Source organism: Phyllobates terribilis, unplaced genomic scaffold (assembly GCF_046119375.1).
Source record: "Phyllobates terribilis strain yellow unplaced genomic scaffold, ASM4611937v1 Scaffold_94__1_contigs__length_6153435, whole genome shotgun sequence".
Taxonomy (NCBI): domain Eukaryota; kingdom Metazoa; phylum Chordata; class Amphibia; order Anura; family Dendrobatidae; genus Phyllobates; species Phyllobates terribilis.
The window spans coordinates 430,809-449,004 of record NW_027362854.1 but is presented as its reverse complement, the minus strand read 5'-3'; the positions used below and the strand labels follow the sequence as shown (position 1 = coordinate 449,004).

The window sequence follows — 18,196 nt, the reverse complement described above, 5'->3', positions numbered from 1 at the left end:
AGAAGGAGACAACGTTTCAGAAAAGGCATTGTAGCAAACCAAAAAAGAAATTTTAAGCGCAGCAGAGTAACCAGCGCACATACCTGTTAGCTCAGGTGAGTTTAAAAGGCTGCTGTTGATAACAAGGGCATTTGCTAAATAGATGGTGTGTGTGCAACAATATACTGAAAGGTCAATTATATTGTGCAGCTTATCTCACCACCTGTAGTTATTTAGGTGAAAGCTCCAAAATGCTTGCCTAATATGTCTGTTTATCCAAAAGGAAGTAAAAAGGGAGAGCTAGAAAGATAGCATTGCATCACATTACATGGCAATGCAATGCACAGTTGCTGAAGTTGAACCAAAATGAGCTTGTAATCTGGCTTCTGCAACTTTGAACATGAAAAATCCAATGAGGAGAAGAAAAGCAAAGCCAAAGAGTCCATCCCAAAATCCGACAAACAAGCAAAATGAACAAAAAACATTGAATTCAATTCTTTCTGATTTTAGAAACTGCATTAAAGAAGGGGTGCACCGGTCCTGGAGATACTGCAATACCAGGTCAATGCGTGGAGTGGACAGAGCAAGCTCTTTTTCCATCTCCCTGTTCTAAAAATCCATTTAATATATGGTCCCCAGATAGGGGACGTATCAGATATTAAACTGATAAGAACAGATACTACACTTGATCTTAGCCAAAAGGCCGAGAAGCGATAACCAGAATTGGTTTCAAACTACGGAGCCACCCAAGGATCCTGAAAAGTCCATTTGTGGAGATGAGCTCCTGGACTCCCGTTAAGAAGACATGTTGTCAACCTCTAGATCCCTTACATGCCTGCACTTTTCGGCTTGCTGCTGCTGCAATCCACGCGTTTTAGATCTGCATAACTCCACCTCTTTAAACACAGCACCTTCACCCCCTGCTGTTCCCACCCGCCTCAACACCATTGGAAGGGAGGAGAACCAATTAAGGCGGGGGGTGGGGTGGAACGAGCAGCTGTCTACCCTTAGCAGGAGGGCTCCTGATTACATACCTCTCCTTCTGCTGCTGCTGCTGGCTGTCCAGCAGCAGACTGAAGGTGGCTGCTGCTGTGCACAGGTATATAAAGGCTCAGAGCCTATTATGACACGCGCAGCCAGCGTTCCATTGCCACATTCCATCTACTGCAGGCAGGATACCTGGCTGGCTGAATGTCGCTGAGAAGCTCACAGAGACCGCCATAAGCAACAGTTTAACAGAATGCCACAGACTAATCAACCAAACTTTTTGGGTTGGGTTCTCTTTTATAGTCTGCAGGCATTAAATGAAAGAAGTCAGTGTTCCAGCAGAAGGAGACAACGTTTCAGAAAAGGCATTGTAGCAAACCAAAAAAGAAATTTTAAGCGCAGCAGAGTAACCAGCGCACATACCTGTTAGCTCAGGTGAGTTTAAAAGGCTGCTGTTGATAACAAGGGCATTTGCTAAATAGATGGTGTGTGTGCAACAATATACTGAAAGGTCAATTATATTGTGCAGCTTATCTCACCACCTGTAGTTATTTAGGTGAAAGCTCCAAAATGCTTGCCTAATATGTCTGTTTATCCAAAAGGAAGTAAAAAGGAGAGCTAAAAAGATAGCATTGCATCACATTACATGGCAATGCAATGCACAGTTGCTGAAGTTGAACCAAAATGAGCTTGTAATCTGGCTTCTGCAACTTTGAACATGAAAAATCCAATGAGGAGAAGAAAAGCAAAGCCAAAGAGTCCATCCCAAAATCCGACAAACAAGCAAAATGAACAAAAAACATTGAATTCAATTCTTTCTGATTTTAGAAACTGCATTAAAGAAGGGGTGCACCGGTCCTGGAGATACTGCAATACCAGGTCAATGCGTGGAGTGGACAGAGCAAGCTCTTTTTCCATCTCCCTGTTCTAAAAATCCATTTAATATATGGTCCCCAGATAGGGGACGTATCAGATATTAAACTGATAAGAACAGATTTTTTTTTTTTTTTTTTTTTTTTTTTTCCACTCAGATTACAAGTCCCATATTTACCATTTCATGCTTTGCAATGATTTCCAAATGGTATTAGGTTGTTATCCATCATTGTGGGTCATATATCCATTTTTCCAATCTTATTTTATATATATACGTTTATATTATCACAATACAGTTATTCCATATTCTTTACATCACAACATTACAATCTTTACCATTACGATTTAAGGCAACATTCCTCTCTTCAGGCCATATGCTGCCAAGGCATTCAAAAGCCTTCCATCCAGAAACCGACTATCCCAAGCTTCTTCTACCTCTTTAGCCAACGACTGAGGTATTCTGTAAGTTGAAAAAAAACGATGCATATCGCTATAAATGTTATTCCACACTTTGCGCCTTAGACTAGCCTGACTCCCCCCTTCACAACTCTTTAGCATTTTCAACACTTCTTGTCTCTCCTCCATCTCCCTCATATTTTTTTCTGAAACATCCTTTGCTTTACTAGAGTCCTTCCCAGATGACAAAACTCCTTCAATTTCTTCTCTGGCTTCACATGCGACATCCTCTCTTTCTTCTTCACTAGTTTCTTCACCCTCCTCCTCCTCTTCCATATTACTTACAGCACCTTCCTTTTCATCCTGACTGGAGGACTCACTTTCCTCCTGATCTTCTGACTCCCTATCCACCTCCACTTCTTCTTCCAAGCTAGTATTTTCAATCTCAACGTCTGTGATATCACTCTCAGTATCTTCTTCCATATGATCACCTTCTTTTCTTATATCTCTTATTTGTTCCTCCTTCTTTTGAGATATGTTCTCTTCCGTTTCATCATGGGGGGCAGCTTCAGACTCTTCTTCTTTTCCATCTTCCTTGTCAACTGACTTCTCCTCCCTTTTATTGACAGGACAGCAATCATATAAATGACCACTGCCACCACATAGATTACATTTCTTACTTTTTTCACAATTCTCTGCCTTATGTCCCACTTCTTCACACTTGGCACACCACTGTAATGTACAGGAATCCTTTTCATGGCCATACTGTTTACAACGCCTACAAAACTTCGGCATACCTGTAAAGAACATATCTCCATTAACTGTCCCGATTTTGAATCTACTTGGTGGGAGTACCACAACACCATCCGAACTTTCCTTGAACTTGACCAGGAACCTCCACCTCGTGGTCCAAAAACCATATCGGTTAAACATTTTGCCAGCAGAACTCACTTTCTCACAGTACCGGGATAAAAAGGTCATGATCTCTTCTTCCAATATGAAAGGACTATACATCCTTATTACTATTAGCCTTTCCTTCCTAGGAAAATGCGACACAAAAAAAACACCTTCAAGTATCGAATCTTCCTTCACTAGATCCATTCTCTTCCAAAAGTCAGAAAAGATATCTTCTGAACAAAAAATAACATCATATATCCCTCTCTTCGGGAACTCCAACATAGACAAAACTTGTTCCATTTGAACTTCCAATAGTCCAAACAAAATCTTCTCTACCAAAAAAAACAAGCCAGACTTCTTCTTCTCTGGATCCAAAAAAATAAACCGCACTGCATTCTTCAATCTTGCAAAAACTGGGACCTCTTCACAGGTCAGCATATTTGGGCTTCTCCCGTCCATATCTTCACACCAAAGGTGGCAAAAATCCTCCTCGCCTACTTAAAAAAAGCAGGCAGGCTGATCGCCCCTCGTTGCCCCGGGACTAATCCGGCTCCCCAAAAGCAGCAAGGGGGTGAAGCCGCACTGCTACATGCAGCGATCCCCCGAGGCCAAGGAGCCGGGTACCCAAGGCACCTCTCAGCCAAGACCAAGGCAGCAACCGGTAGATCACTGCACTTGATCTTAGCCAAAAGGCCGAGAAGCGATAACCAGAATTGGTTTCAAACTACGGAGCCACCCAAGGATCCTGAAAAGTCCATTTGTGGAGATGAGCTCCTGGACTCCCGTTAAGAAGACATGTTGTCAACCTCTAGATCCCTTACATGCCTGCACTTTTCGGCTTGCTGCTGCTGCAATCCACGCGTTTTAGATCTGCATAACTCCACCTCTTTAAACACAGCACCTTCACCCCCTGCTGTTCCCACCCGCCTCAACACCGTTGGAAGGGAGGAGAACCAATTAAGGCGGGGGGTGGGGTGGAACGAGCAGCTGTCTACCCTTAGCAGGAGGGCTCCTGATTACATACCTCTCCTGCTGCTGCTGCTGCTGGCTGTCCAGCAGCAGACTGAAGGTGGCTGCTGCTGTGCACAGGTATATAAAGGCTCAGAGCCTATTATGACACGCGCAGCCAGCGTTCCATTGCCACATTCCATCTACTGCAGGCAGGATACCTGGCTGGCTGAATGTCGCTGAGAAGCTCACAGAGACCGCCATAAGCAACAGTTTAACAGAATGCCACAGACTAATCAACCAAACTTTTTGGGTTGGGTTCTCTTTTATAGTCTGCAGGCATTAAATGAAAGAAGTCAGTGTTCCAGCAGAAGGAGACAACGTTTCAGAAAAGGCATTGTAGCAAACCAAAAAAGAAATTTTAAGCGCAGCAGAGTAACCAGCGCACATACCTGTTAGCTCAGGTGAGTTTAAAAGGCTGCTGTTGATAACAAGGGCATTTGCTAAATAGATGGTGTGTGTGCAACAATATACTGAAAGGTCAATTATATTGTGCAGCTTATCTCACCACCTGTAGTTATTTAGGTGAAAGCTCCAAAATGCTTGCCTAATATGTCTGTTTATCCAAAAGGAAGTAAAAAGGGAGAGCTAGAAAGATAGCATTGCATCACATTACATGGCAATGCAATGCACAGTTGCTGAAGTTGAACCAAAATGAGCTTGTAATCTGGCTTCTGCAACTTTGAACATGAAAAATCCAATGAGGAGAAGAAAAGCAAAGCCAAAGAGTCCATCCCAAAATCCGACAAACAAGCAAAATGAACAAAAAACATTGAATTCAATTCTTTCTGATTTTAGAAACTGCATTAAAGAAGGGGTGCACCGGTCCTGGAGATACTGCAATACCAGGTCAATGCGTGGAGTGGACAGAGCAAGCTCTTTTTCCATCTCCCTGTTCTAAAAATCCATTTAATATATGGTCCCCAGATAGGGGACGTATCAGATATTAAACTGATAAGAACAGATACTACACTTGATCTTAGCCAAAAGGCCGAGAAGCGATAACCAGAATTGGTTTCAAACTACGGAGCCACCCAAGGATCCTGAAAAGTCCATTTGTGGAGATGAGCTCCTGGACTCCCGTTAAGAAGACATGTTGTCAACCTCTAGATCCCTTACATGCCTGCACTTTTCGGCTTGCTGCTGCTGCAATCCACGCGTTTTAGATCTGCATAACTCCACCTCTTTAAACACAGCACCTTCACCCCCTGCTGTTCCCACCCGCCTCAACACCGTTGGAAGGGAGGAGAACCAATTAAGGCGGGGGTGGGGTGGAACGAGCAGCTGTCTACCCTTAGCAGGAAGGCTCCTGATTACATACCTCTCCTGCTGCTGCTGCTGGCTGTCCAGCAGCAGACTGAAGGTGGCTGCTGCTGTGCACAGGTATATAAAGGCTCAGAGCCTATTATGACACGCGCAGCCAGCGTTCCATTGCCACATTCCATCTACTGCAGGCAGGATACCTGGCTGGCTGAATGTCGCTGAGAAGCTCACAGAGACCGCCATAAGCAACAGTTTAACAGAATGCCACAGACTAATCAACCAAACTTTTTGGGTTGGGTTCTCTTTTATAGTCTGCAGGCATTAAATGAAAGAAGTCAGTGTTCCAGCAGAAGGAGACAACGTTTCAGAAAAGGCATTGTAGCAAACCAAAAAAGAAATTTTAAGCGCAGCAGAGTAACCAGCGCACATACCTGTTAGCTCAGGTGAGTTTAAAAGGCTGCTGTTGATAACAAGGGCATTTGCTAAATAGATGGTGTGTGTGCAACAATATACTGAAAGGTCAATTATATTGTGCAGCTTATCTCACCACCTGTAGTTATTTAGGTGAAAGCTCCAAAATGCTTGCCTAATATGTCTGTTTATCCAAAAGGAAGTAAAAAGGGAGAGCTAGAAAGATAGCATTGCATCACATTACATGGCAATGCAATGCACAGTTGCTGAAGTTGAACCAAAATGAGCTTGTAATCTGGCTTCTGCAACTTTGAACATGAAAAATCCAATGAGGAGAAGAAAAGCAAAGCCAAAGAGTCCATCCCAAAATCCGACAAACAAGCAAAATGAACAAAAAACATTGAATTCAATTCTTTCTGATTTTAGAAACTGCATTAAAGAAGGGGTGCACCGGTCCTGGAGATACTGCAATACCAGGTCAATGCGTGGAGTGGACAGAGCAAGCTCTTTTTCCATCTCCCTGTTCTAAAAATCCATTTAATATATGGTCCCCAGATAGGGGACGTATCAGATATTAAACTGATAAGAACAGATACTACACTTGATCTTAGCCAAAAGGCCGAGAAGCGATAACCAGAATTGGTTTCAAACTACGGAGCCACCCAAGGATCCTGAAAAGTCCATTTGTGGAGATGAGCTCCTGGACTCCCGTTAAGAAGACATGTTGTCAACCTCTAGATCCCTTACATGCCTGCACTTTTCGGCTTGCTGCTGCTGCAATCCACGCGTTTTAGATCTGCATAACTCCACCTCTTTAAACACAGCACCTTCACCCCCTGCTGTTCCCACCCGCCTCAACACCGTTGGAAGGGAGGAGAACCAATTAAGGCGGGGGGTGGGGTGGAACGAGCAGCTGTCTACCCTTAGCAGGAGGGCTCCTGATTACATACCTCTCCTGCTGCTGCTGCTGCTGGCTGTCCAGCAGCAGACTGAAGGTGGCTGCTGCTGTGCACAGGTATATAAAGGCTCAGAGCCTATTATGACACGCGCAGCCAGCGTTCCATTGCCACATTCCATCTACTGCAGGCAGGATACCTGGCTGGCTGAATGTCGCTGAGAAGCTCACAGAGACCGCCATAAGCAACAGTTTAACAGAATGCCACAGAATAATCAACCAAACTTTTTGGGTTGGGTTCTCTTTTATAGTCTGCAGTCATTAAATGAAAGAAGTCAGTGTTCCAGCAGAAGGAGACAACGTTTCAGAAAAGGCATTGTAGCAAACCAAAAAAGAAATTTTAAGCGCAGCAGAGTAACCAGCGCACATACCTGTTAGCTCAGGTGAGTTTAAAAGGCTGCTGTTGATAACAAGGGCATTTGCTAAATAGATGGTGTGTGTGCAACAATATACTGAAAGGTCAATTATATTGTGCAGCTTATCTCACCACCTGTAGTTATTTAGGTGAAAGCTCCAAAATGCTTGCCTAATATGTCTGTTTATCCAAAAGGAAGTAAAAAGGGAGAGCTAGAAAGATAGCATTGCATCACATTACATGGCAATGCAATGCACAGTTGCTGAAGTTGAACCAAAATGAGCTTGTAATCTGGCTTCTGCAACTTTGAACATGAAAAATCCAATGAGGAGAAGAAAAGCAAAGCCAAAGAGTCCATCCCAAAATCCGACAAACAAGCAAAATGAACAAAAAGCATTGAATTCAATTCTTTCTGATTTTAGAAACTGCATTAAAGAAGGGGTGCACCGGTCCTGGAGATACTGCAATACCAGGTCAATGCGTGGAGTGGACAGAGCAAGCTCTTTTTCCATCTCCCTGTTCTAAAAATCCATTTAATATATGGTCCCCAGATAGGGGACGTATCAGATATTAAACTGATAAGAACAGATACTACACTTGATCTTAGCCAAAAGGCCGAGAAGCGATAACCAGAATTGGTTTCAAACTACGGAGCCACCCAAGGATCCTGAAAAGTCCATTTGTGGAGATGAGCTCCTGGACTCCCGTTAAGAAGACATGTTGTCAACCTCTAGATCCCTTACATGCCTGCACTTTTCGGCTTGCTGCTGCTGCAATCCACGCGTTTTAGATCTGCATAACTCCACCTCTTTAAACACAGCACCTTCACCCCCTGCTGTTCCCACCCGCCTCAACACCGTTGGAAGGGAGGAGAACCAATTAAGGCGGGGGGTGGGGTGGAACGAGCAGCTGTCTACCCTTAGCAGGAGGGCTCCTGATTACATACCTCTCCTGCTGCTGCTGCTGCTGGCTGTCCAGCAGCAGACTGAAGGTGGCTGCTGCTGTGCACAGGTATATAAAGGCTCAGAGCCTATTATGACACGCGCAGCCAGCGTTCCATTGCCACATTCCATCTACTGCAGGCAGGATACCTGGCTGGCTGAATGTCGCTGAGAAGCTCACAGAGACCGCCATAAGCAACAGTTTAACAGAATGCCACAGACTAATCAACCAAACTTTTTGGGTTGGGTTCTCTTTTATAGTCTGCAGGCATTAAATGAAAGAAGTCAGTGTTCCAGCAGAAGGAGACAACGTTTCAGAAAAGGCATTGTAGCAAACCAAAAAAGAAATTTTAAGCGCAGCAGAGTAACCAGCGCACATACCTGTTAGCTCAGGTGAGTTTAAAAGGCTGCTGTTGATAACAAGGGCATTTGCTAAATAGATGGTGTGTGTGCAACAATATACTGAAAGGTCAATTATATTGTGCAGCTTATCTCACCACCTGTAGTTATTTAGGTGAAAGCTCCAAAATGCTTGCCTAATATGTCTGTTTATCCAAAAGGAAGTAAAAAGGGAGAGCTAGAAAGATAGCATTGCATCACATTACATGGCAATGCAATGCACAGTTGCTGAAGTTGAACCAAAATGAGCTTGTAATCTGGCTTCTGCAACTTTGAACATGAAAAATCCAATGAGGAGAAGAAAAGCAAAGCCAAAGAGTCCATCCCAAAATCCGACAAACAAGCAAAATGAACAAAAAACATTGAATTCAATTCTTTCTGATTTTAGAAACTGCATTAAAGAAGGGGTGCACCGGTCCTGGAGATACTGCAATACCAGGTCAATGCGTGGAGTGGACAGAGCAAGCTCTTTTTCCATCTCCCTGTTCTAAAAATCCATTTAATATATGGTCCCCAGATAGGGGACGTATCAGATATTAAACTGATAAGAACAGATACTACACTTGATCTTAGCCAAAAGGCCGAGAAGCGATAACCAGAATTGGTTTCAAACTACGGAGCCACCCAAGGATCCTGAAAAGTCCATTTGTGGAGATGAGCTCCTGGACTCCCGTTAAGAAGACATGTTGTCAACCTCTAGATCCCTTACATGCCTGCACTTTTCGGCTTGCTGCTGCTGCAATCCACGCGTTTTAGATCTGCATAACTCCACCTCTTTAAACACAGCACCTTCACCCCCTGCTGTTCCCACCCGCCTCAACACCGTTGGAAGGGAGGAGAACCAATTAAGGCGGGGGGTGGGGTGGAACGAGCAGCTGTCTACCCTTAGCAGGAGGGCTCCTGATTACATACCTCTCCTGCTGCTGCTGCTGCTGGCTGTCCAGCAGCAGACTGAAGGTGGCTGCTGCTGTGCACAGGTATATAAAGGCTCAGAGCCTATTATGACACGCGCAGCCAGCGTTCCATTGCCACATTCCATCTACTGCAGGCAGGATACCTGGCTGGCTGAATGTCGCTGAGAAGCTCACAGAGACCGCCATAAGCAACAGTTTAACAGAATGCCACAGACTAATCAACCAAACTTTTTGGGTTGGGTTCTCTTTTATAGTCTGCAGGCATTAAATGAAAGAAGTCAGTGTTCCAGCAGAAGGAGACAACGTTTCAGAAAAGGCATTGTAGCAAACCAAAAAAGAAATTTTAAGCGCAGCAGAGTAACCAGCGCACATACCTGTTAGCTCAGGTGAGTTTAAAAGGCTGCTGTTGATAACAAGGGCATTTGCTAAATAGATGGTGTGTGTGCAACAATATACTGAAAGGTCAATTATATTGTGCAGCTTATCTCACCACCTGTAGTTATTTAGGTGAAAGCTCCAAAATGCTTGCCTAATATGTCTGTTTATCCAAAAGGAAGTAAAAAGGGAGAGCTAGAAAGATAGCATTGCATCACATTACATGGCAATGCAATGCACAGTTGCTGAAGTTGAACCAAAATGAGCTTGTAATCTGGCTTCTGCAACTTTGAACATGAAAAATCCAATGAGGAGAAGAAAAGCAAAGCCAAAGAGTCCATCCCAAAATCCGACAAACAAGCAAAATGAACAAAAAACATTGAATTCAATTCTTTCTGATTTTAGAAACTGCATTAAAGAAGGGGTGCACCGGTCCTGGAGATACTGCAATACCAGGTCAATGCGTGGAGTGGACAGAGCAAGCTCTTTTTCCATCTCCCTGTTCTAAAAATCCATTTAATATATGGTCCCCAGATAGGGGACGTATCAGATATTAAACTGATAAGAACAGATACTACACTTGATCTTAGCCAAAAGGCCGAGAAGCGATAACCAGAATTGGTTTCAAACTACGGAGCCACCCAAGGATCCTGAAAAGTCCATTTGTGGAGATGAGCTCCTGGACTCCCGTTAAGAAGACATGTTGTCAACCTCTAGATCCCTTACATGCCTGCACTTTTCGGCTTGCTGCTGCTGCAATCCACGCGTTTTAGATCTGCATAACTCCACCTCTTTAAACACAGCACCTTCACCCCCTGCTGTTCCCACCCGCCTCAACACCGTTGGAAGGGAGGAGAACCAATTAAGGCGGGGGGTGGGGTGGAACGAGCAGCTGTCTACCCTTAGCAGGAGGGCTCCTGATTACATACCTCTCCTGCTGCTGCTGCTGCTGGCTGTCCAGCAGCAGACTGAAGGTGGCTGCTGCTGTGCACAGGTATATAAAGGCTCAGAGCCTATTATGACACGCGCAGCCAGCGTTCCATTGCCACATTCCATCTACTGCAGGCAGGATACCTGGCTGGCTGAATGTCGCTGAGAAGCTCACAGAGACCGCCATAAGCAACAGTTTAACAGAATGCCACAGACTAATCAACCAAACTTTTTGGGTTGGGTTCTCTTTTATAGTCTGCAGGCATTAAATGAAAGAAGTCAGTGTTCCAGCAGAAGGAGACAACGTTTCAGAAAAGGCATTGTAGCAAACCAAAAAAGAAATTTTAAGCGCAGCAGAGTAACCAGCGCACATACCTGTTAGCTCAGGTGAGTTTAAAAGGCTGCTGTTGATAACAAGGGCATTTGCTAAATAGATGGTGTGTGTGCAACAATATACTGAAAGGTCAATTATATTGTGCAGCTTATCTCACCACCTGTAGTTATTTAGGTGAAAGCTCCAAAATGCTTGCCTAATATGTCTGTTTATCCAAAAGGAAGTAAAAAGGGAGAGCTAGAAAGATAGCATTGCATCACATTACATGGCAATGCAATGCACAGTTGCTGAAGTTGAACCAAAATGAGCTTGTAATCTGGCTTCTGCAACTTTGAACATGAAAAATCCAATGAGGAGAAGAAAAGCAAAGCCAAAGAGTCCATCCCAAAATCCGACAAACAAGCAAAATGAACAAAAAACATTGAATTCAATTCTTTCTGATTTTAGAAACTGCATTAAAGAAGGGGTGCACCGGTCCTGGAGATACTGCAATACCAGGTCAATGCGTGGAGTGGACAGAGCAAGCTCTTTTTCCATCTCCCTGTTCTAAAAATCCATTTAATATATGGTCCCCAGATAGGGGACGTATCAGATATTAAACTGATAAGAACAGATACTACACTTGATCTTAGCCAAAAGGCCGAGAAGCGATAACCAGAATTGGTTTCAAACTACGGAGCCACCCAAGGATCCTGAAAAGTCCATTTGTGGAGATGAGCTCCTGGACTCCCGTTAAGAAGACATGTTGTCCACCTCTAGATCCCTTACATGCCTGCACTTTTCGGCTTGCTGCTGCTGCAATCCACGCGTTTTAGATCTGCATAACTCCACCTCTTTAAACACAGCACCTTCACCCCCTGCTGTTCCCACCCGCCTCAACACCGTTGGAAGGGAGGAGAACCAATTAAGGCGGGGGTGGGGTGGAACGAGCAGCTGTCTACCCTTAGCAGGAAGGCTCCTGATTACATACCTCTCCTGCTGCTGCTGCTGGCTGTCCAGCAGCAGACTGAAGGTGGCTGCTGCTGTGCACAGGTATATAAAGGCTCAGAGCCTATTATGACACGCGCAGCCAGCGTTCCATTGCCACATTCCATCTACTGCAGGCAGGATACCTGGCTGGCTGAATGTCGCTGAGAAGCTCACAGAGACCGCCATAAGCAACAGTTTAACAGAATGCCACAGACTAATCAACCAAACTTTTTGGGTTGGGTTCTCTTTTATAGTCTGCAGGCATTAAATGAAAGAAGTCAGTGTTCCAGCAGAAGGAGACAACGTTTCAGAAAAGGCATTGTAGCAAACCAAAAAAGAAATTTTAAGCGCAGCAGAGTAACCAGCGCACATACCTGTTAGCTCAGGTGAGTTTAAAAGGCTGCTGTTGATAACAAGGGCATTTGCTAAATAGATGGTGTGTGTGCAACAATATACTGAAAGGTCAATTATATTGTGCAGCTTATCTCACCACCTGTAGTTATTTAGGTGAAAGCTCCAAAATGCTTGCCTAATATGTCTGTTTATCCAAAAGGAAGTAAAAAGGGAGAGCTAGAAAGATAGCATTGCATCACATTACATGGCAATGCAATGCACAGTTGCTGAAGTTGAACCAAAATGAGCTTGTAATCTGGCTTCTGCAACTTTGAACATGAAAAATCCAATGAGGAGAAGAAAAGCAAAGCCAAAGAGTCCATCCCAAAATCCGACAAACAAGCAAAATGAACAAAAAACATTGAATTCAATTCTTTCTGATTTTAGAAACTGCATTAAAGAAGGGGTGCACCGGTCCTGGAGATACTGCAATACCAGGTCAATGCGTGGAGTGGACAGAGCAAGCTCTTTTTCCATCTCCCTGTTCTAAAAATCCATTTAATATATGGTCCCCAGATAGGGGACGTATCAGATATTAAACTGATAAGAACAGATACTACACTTGATCTTAGCCAAAAGGCCGAGAAGCGATAACCAGAATTGGTTTCAAACTACGGAGCCACCCAAGGATCCTGAAAAGTCCATTTGTGGAGATGAGCTCCTGGACTCCCGTTAAGAAGACATGTTGTCAACCTCTAGATCCCTTACATGCCTGCACTTTTCGGCTTGCTGCTGCTGCAATCCACGCGTTTTAGATCTGCATAACTCCACCTCTTTAAACACAGCACCTTCACCCCCTGCTGTTCCCACCCGCCTCAACACCGTTGGAAGGGAGGAGAACCAATTAAGGCGGGGGGTGGGGTGGAACGAGCAGCTGTCTACCCTTAGCAGGAGGGCTCCTGATTACATACCTCTCCTGCTGCTGCTGCTGCTGGCTGTCCAGCAGCAGACTGAAGGTGGCTGCTGCTGTGCACAGGTATATAAAGGCTCAGAGCCTATTATGACACGCGCAGCCAGCGTTCCATTGCCACATTCCATCTACTGCAGGCAGGATACCTGGCTGGCTGAATGTCGCTGAGAAGCTCACAGAGACCGCCATAAGCAACAGTTTAACAGAATGCCACAGACTAATCAACCAAACTTTTTGGGTTGGGTTCTCTTTTATAGTCTGCAGGCATTAAATGAAAGAAGTCAGTGTTCCAGCAGAAGGAGACAACGTTTCAGAAAAGGCATTGTAGCAAACCAAAAAAGAAATTTTAAGCGCAGCAGAGTAACCAGCGCACATACCTGTTAGCTCAGGTGAGTTTAAAAGGCTGCTGTTGATAACAAGGGCATTTGCTAAATAGATGGTGTGTGTGCAACAATATACTGAAAGGTCAATTATATTGTGCAGCTTATCTCACCACCTGTAGTTATTTAGGTGAAAGCTCCAAAATGCTTGCCTAATATGTCTGTTTATCCAAAAGGAAGTAAAAAGGGAGAGCTAGAAAGATAGCATTGCATCACATTACATGGCAATGCAATGCACAGTTGCTGAAGTTGAACCAAAATGAGCTTGTAATCTGGCTTCTGCAACTTTGAACATGAAAAATCCAATGAGGAGAAGAAAAGCAAAGCCAAAGAGTCCATCCCAAAATCCGACAAACAAGCAAAATGAACAAAAAACATTGAATTCAATTCTTTCTGATTTTAGAAACTGCATTAAAGAAGGGGTGCACCGGTCCTGGAGATACTGCAATACCAGGTCAATGCGTGGAGTGGACAGAGCAAGCTCTTTTTCCATCTCCCTGTTCTAAAAATCCATTTAATATATGGTCCCCAGATAGGGGACGTATCAGATATTAAACTGATAAGAACAGATACTACACTTGATCTTAGCCAAAAGGCCGAGAAGCGATAACCAGAATTGGTTTCAAACTACGGAGCCACCCAAGGATCCTGAAAAGTCCATTTGTGGAGATGAGCTCCTGGACTCCCGTTAAGAAGACATGTTGTCAACCTCTAGATCCCTTACATGCCTGCACTTTTCGGCTTGCTGCTGCTGCAATCCACGCGTTTTAGATCTGCATAACTCCACCTCTTTAAACACAGCACCTTCACCCCCTGCTGTTCCCACCCGCCTCAACACCGTTGGAAGGGAGGAGAACCAATTAAGGCGGGGGTGGGGTGGAACGAGCAACTGTCTACCCTTAGCAGGAAGGCTCCTGATTACATACCTCTCCTGCTGCTGCTGCTGGCTGTCCAGCAGCAGACTGAAGGTGGCTGCTGCTGTGCACAGGTATATAAAGGCTCAGAGCCTATTATGACACGCGCAGCCAGCGTTCCATTGCCACATTCCATCTACTGCAGGCAGGATACCTGGCTGGCTGAATGTCGCTGAGAAGCTCACAGAGACCGCCATAAGCAACAGTTTAACAGAATGCCACAGACTAATCAACCAAACTTTTTGGGTTGGGTTCTCTTTTATAGTCTGCAGGCATTAAATGAAAGAAGTCAGTGTTCCAGCAGAAGGAGACAACGTTTCAGAAAAGGCATTGTAGCAAACCAAAAAAGAAATTTTAAGCGCAGCAGAGTAACCAGCGCACATACCTGTTAGCTCAGGTGAGTTTAAAAGGCTGCTGTTGATAACAAGGGCATTTGCTAAATAGATGGTGTGTGTGCAACAATATACTGAAAGGTCAATTATATTGTGCAGCTTATCTCACCACCTGTAGTTATTTAGGTGAAAGCTCCAAAATGCTTGCCTAATATGTCTGTTTATCCAAAAGGAAGTAAAAAGGGAGAGCTAGAAAGATAGCATTGCATCACATTACATGGCAATGCAATGCACAGTTGCTGAAGTTGAACCAAAATGAGCTTGTAATCTGGCTTCTGCAACTTTGAACATGAAAAATCCAATGAGGAGAAGAAAAGCAAAGCCAAAGAGTCCATCCCAAAATCCGACAAACAAGCAAAATGAACAAAAAACATTGAATTCAATTCTTTCTGATTTTAGAAACTGCATTAAAGAAGGGGTGCACCGGTCCTGGAGATACTGCAATACCAGGTCAATGCGTGGAGTGGACAGAGCAAGCTCTTTTTCCATCTCCCTGTTCTAAAAATCCATTTAATATATGGTCCCCAGATAGGGGACGTATCAGATATTAAACTGATAAGAACAGATACTACACTTGATCTTAGCCAAAAGGCCGAGAAGCGATAACCAGAATTGGTTTCAAACTACGGAGCCACCCAAGGATCCTGAAAAGTCCATTTGTGGAGATGAGCTCCTGGACTCCCGTTAAGAAGACATGTTGTCAACCTCTAGATCCCTTACATGCCTGCACTTTTCGGCTTGCTGCTGCTGCAATCCACGCGTTTTAGATCTGCATAACTCCACCTCTTTAAACACAGCACCTTCACCCCCTGCTGTTCCCACCCGCCTCAACACCGTTGGAAGGGAGGAGAACCAATTAAGGCGGGGGTGGGGTGGAACGAGCAACTGTCTACCCTTAGCAGGAAGGCTCCTGATTACATACCTCTCCTGCTGCTGCTGCTGGCTGTCCAGCAGCAGACTGAAGGTGGCTGCTGCTGTGCACAGGTATATAAAGGCTCAGAGCCTATTATGACACGCGCAGCCAGCGTTCCATTGCCACATTCCATCTACTGCAGGCAGGATACCTGGCTGGCTGAATGTCGCTGAGAAGCTCACAGAGACCGCCATAAGCAACAGTTTAACAGAATGCCACAGACTAATCAACCAAACTTTTTGGGTTGGGTTCTCTTTTATAGTCTGCAGGCATTAAATGAAAGAAGTCAGTGTTCCAGCAGAAGGAGACAACGTTTCAGAAAAGGCATTGTAGCAAACCAAAAAAGAAATTTTAAGCGCAGCAGAGTAACCAGCGCACATACCTGTTAGCTCAGGTGAGTTTAAAAGGCTGCTGTTGATAACAAGGGCATTTGCTAAATAGATGGTGTGTGTGCAACAATATACTGAAAGGTCAATTATATTGTGCAGCTTATCTCACCACCTGTAGTTATTTATGTGAAAGCTCCAAAATGCTTGCCTAATATGTCTGTTTATCCAAAAGGAAGTAAAAAGGGAGAGCTAGAAAGATAGCATTGCATCACATTACATGGCAATGCAATGCACAGTTGCTGAAGTTGAACCAAAATGAGCTTGTAATCTGGCTTCTGCAACTTTGAACATGAAAAATCCAATGAGGAGAAGAAAAGCAAAGCCAAAGAGTCCATCCCAAAATCCGACAAACAAGCAAAATGAACAAAAAACATTGAATTCAATTCTTTCTGATTTTAGAAACTGCATTAAAGAAGGGGTGCACCGGTCCTGGAGATACTGCAATACCAGGTCAATGCGTGGAGTGGACAGAGCAAGCTCTTTTTCCATCTCCCTGTTCTAAAAATCCATTTAATATATGGTCCCCAGATAGGGGACGTATCAGATATTAAACTGATAAGAACAGATACTACACTTGATCTTAGCCAAAAGGCCGAGAAGCGATAACCAGAATTGGTTTCAAACTACGGAGCCACCCAAGGATCCTGAAAAGTCCATTTGTGGAGATGAGCTCCTGGACTCCCGTTAAGAAGACATGTTGTCAACCTCTAGATCCCTTACATGCCTGCACTTTTCGGCTTGCTGCTGCTGCAATCCACGCGTTTTAGATCTGCATAACTCCACCTCTTTAAACACAGCACCTTCACCCCCTGCTGTTCCCACCCGCCTCAACACCGTTGGAAGGGAGGAGAACCAATTAAGGCGGGGGGTGGGGTGGAACGAGCAGCTGTCTACCCTTAGCAGGAGGGCTCCTGATTACATACCTCTCCTGCTGCTGCTGCTGCTGGCTGTCCAGCAGCAGACTGAAGGTGGCTGCTGCTGTGCACAGGTATATAAAGGCTCAGAGCCTATTATGACACGCGCAGCCAGCGTTCCATTGCCACATTCCATCTACTGCAGGCAGGATACCTGGCTGGCTGAATGTCGCTGAGAAGCTCACAGAGACCGCCATAAGCAACAGTTTAACAGAATGCCACAGACTAATCAACCAAACTTTTTGGGTTGGGTTCTCTTTTATAGTCTGCAGGCATTAAATGAAAGAAGTCAGTGTTCCAGCAGAAGGAGACAACGTTTCAGAAAAGGCATTGTAGCAAACCAAAAAAGAAATTTTAAGCGCAGCAGAGTAACCAGCGCACATACCTGTTAGCTCAGGTGAGTTTAAAAGGCTGCTGTTGATAACAAGGGCATTTGCTAAATAGATGGTGTGTGTGCAACAATATACTGAAAGGTCAATTATATTGTGCAGCTTATCTCACCACCTGTAGTTATTTAGGTGAAAGCTCCAAAATGCTTGCCTAATATGTCTGTTTATCCAAAAGGAAGTAAAAAGGGAGAGCTAGAAAGATAGCATTGCATCACATTACATGGCAATGCAATGCACAGTTGCTGAAGTTGAACCAAAATGAGCTTGTAATCTGGCTTCTGCAACTTTGAACATGAAAAATCCAATGAGGAGAAGAAAAGCAAAGCCAAAGAGTCCATCCCAAAATCCGACAAACAAGCAAAATGAACAAAAAACATTGAATTCAATTCTTTCTGATTTTAGAAACTGCATTAAAGAAGGGGTGCACCGGTCCTGGAGATACTGCAATACCAGGTCAATGCGTGGAGTGGACAGAGCAAGCTCTTTTTCCATCTCCCTGTTCTAAAAATCCATTTAATATATGGTCCCCAGATAGGGGACGTATCAGATATTAAACTGATAAGAACAGATACTACACTTGATCTTAGCCAAAAGGCCGAGAAGCGATAACCAGAAT

At 44.3% G+C, this 18,196-nt stretch overlaps 13 non-coding genes across 13 annotated transcripts; all 13 read right to left on the bottom strand.

The window, feature by feature from the left end:
- Nucleotides 1-503: 503 nt before the first annotated feature.
- LOC141198076 (U2 spliceosomal RNA) lies at nucleotides 504-694 on the bottom strand. Its single transcript, XR_012270040.1, has one exon. It is a non-coding gene; the product is annotated as a U2 spliceosomal RNA (small nuclear RNA).
- A 1,114-nt stretch (nucleotides 695-1,808) lies between these two features.
- On the bottom strand, nucleotides 1,809-1,999 carry LOC141197976 (U2 spliceosomal RNA). The gene has a single exon (XR_012269975.1). It is a non-coding gene; the product is annotated as a U2 spliceosomal RNA (small nuclear RNA).
- Nucleotides 2,000-4,952: 2,953 nt separating this feature from the next.
- Nucleotides 4,953-5,143, bottom strand: LOC141198075 (U2 spliceosomal RNA). The gene has a single exon (XR_012270039.1). It is a non-coding gene; the product is annotated as a U2 spliceosomal RNA (small nuclear RNA).
- Nucleotides 5,144-6,254: 1,111 nt separating this feature from the next.
- Nucleotides 6,255-6,445, bottom strand: LOC141198072 (U2 spliceosomal RNA). Its single transcript, XR_012270037.1, has one exon. It is a non-coding gene; the product is annotated as a U2 spliceosomal RNA (small nuclear RNA).
- Nucleotides 6,446-7,560: 1,115 nt separating this feature from the next.
- LOC141198071 (U2 spliceosomal RNA) lies at nucleotides 7,561-7,751 on the bottom strand. Its single transcript, XR_012270036.1, has one exon. It is a non-coding gene; the product is annotated as a U2 spliceosomal RNA (small nuclear RNA).
- A 1,115-nt stretch (nucleotides 7,752-8,866) lies between these two features.
- LOC141198070 (U2 spliceosomal RNA) lies at nucleotides 8,867-9,057 on the bottom strand. The gene has a single exon (XR_012270035.1). It is a non-coding gene; the product is annotated as a U2 spliceosomal RNA (small nuclear RNA).
- A 1,115-nt stretch (nucleotides 9,058-10,172) lies between these two features.
- On the bottom strand, nucleotides 10,173-10,363 carry LOC141198069 (U2 spliceosomal RNA). Its single transcript, XR_012270034.1, has one exon. It is a non-coding gene; the product is annotated as a U2 spliceosomal RNA (small nuclear RNA).
- Nucleotides 10,364-11,478: 1,115 nt separating this feature from the next.
- On the bottom strand, nucleotides 11,479-11,669 carry LOC141198068 (U2 spliceosomal RNA). Its single transcript, XR_012270033.1, has one exon. It is a non-coding gene; the product is annotated as a U2 spliceosomal RNA (small nuclear RNA).
- A 1,111-nt stretch (nucleotides 11,670-12,780) lies between these two features.
- Nucleotides 12,781-12,971, bottom strand: LOC141198067 (U2 spliceosomal RNA). The gene has a single exon (XR_012270032.1). It is a non-coding gene; the product is annotated as a U2 spliceosomal RNA (small nuclear RNA).
- A 1,115-nt stretch (nucleotides 12,972-14,086) lies between these two features.
- Nucleotides 14,087-14,277, bottom strand: LOC141198066 (U2 spliceosomal RNA). Its single transcript, XR_012270031.1, has one exon. It is a non-coding gene; the product is annotated as a U2 spliceosomal RNA (small nuclear RNA).
- A 1,111-nt stretch (nucleotides 14,278-15,388) lies between these two features.
- On the bottom strand, nucleotides 15,389-15,579 carry LOC141198065 (U2 spliceosomal RNA). Its single transcript, XR_012270030.1, has one exon. It is a non-coding gene; the product is annotated as a U2 spliceosomal RNA (small nuclear RNA).
- A 1,111-nt stretch (nucleotides 15,580-16,690) lies between these two features.
- LOC141198064 (U2 spliceosomal RNA) lies at nucleotides 16,691-16,881 on the bottom strand. Its single transcript, XR_012270029.1, has one exon. It is a non-coding gene; the product is annotated as a U2 spliceosomal RNA (small nuclear RNA).
- A 1,115-nt stretch (nucleotides 16,882-17,996) lies between these two features.
- Nucleotides 17,997-18,187, bottom strand: LOC141198063 (U2 spliceosomal RNA). The gene has a single exon (XR_012270028.1). It is a non-coding gene; the product is annotated as a U2 spliceosomal RNA (small nuclear RNA).
- Between the last annotated feature and the right edge of the window lie 9 nt (nucleotides 18,188-18,196).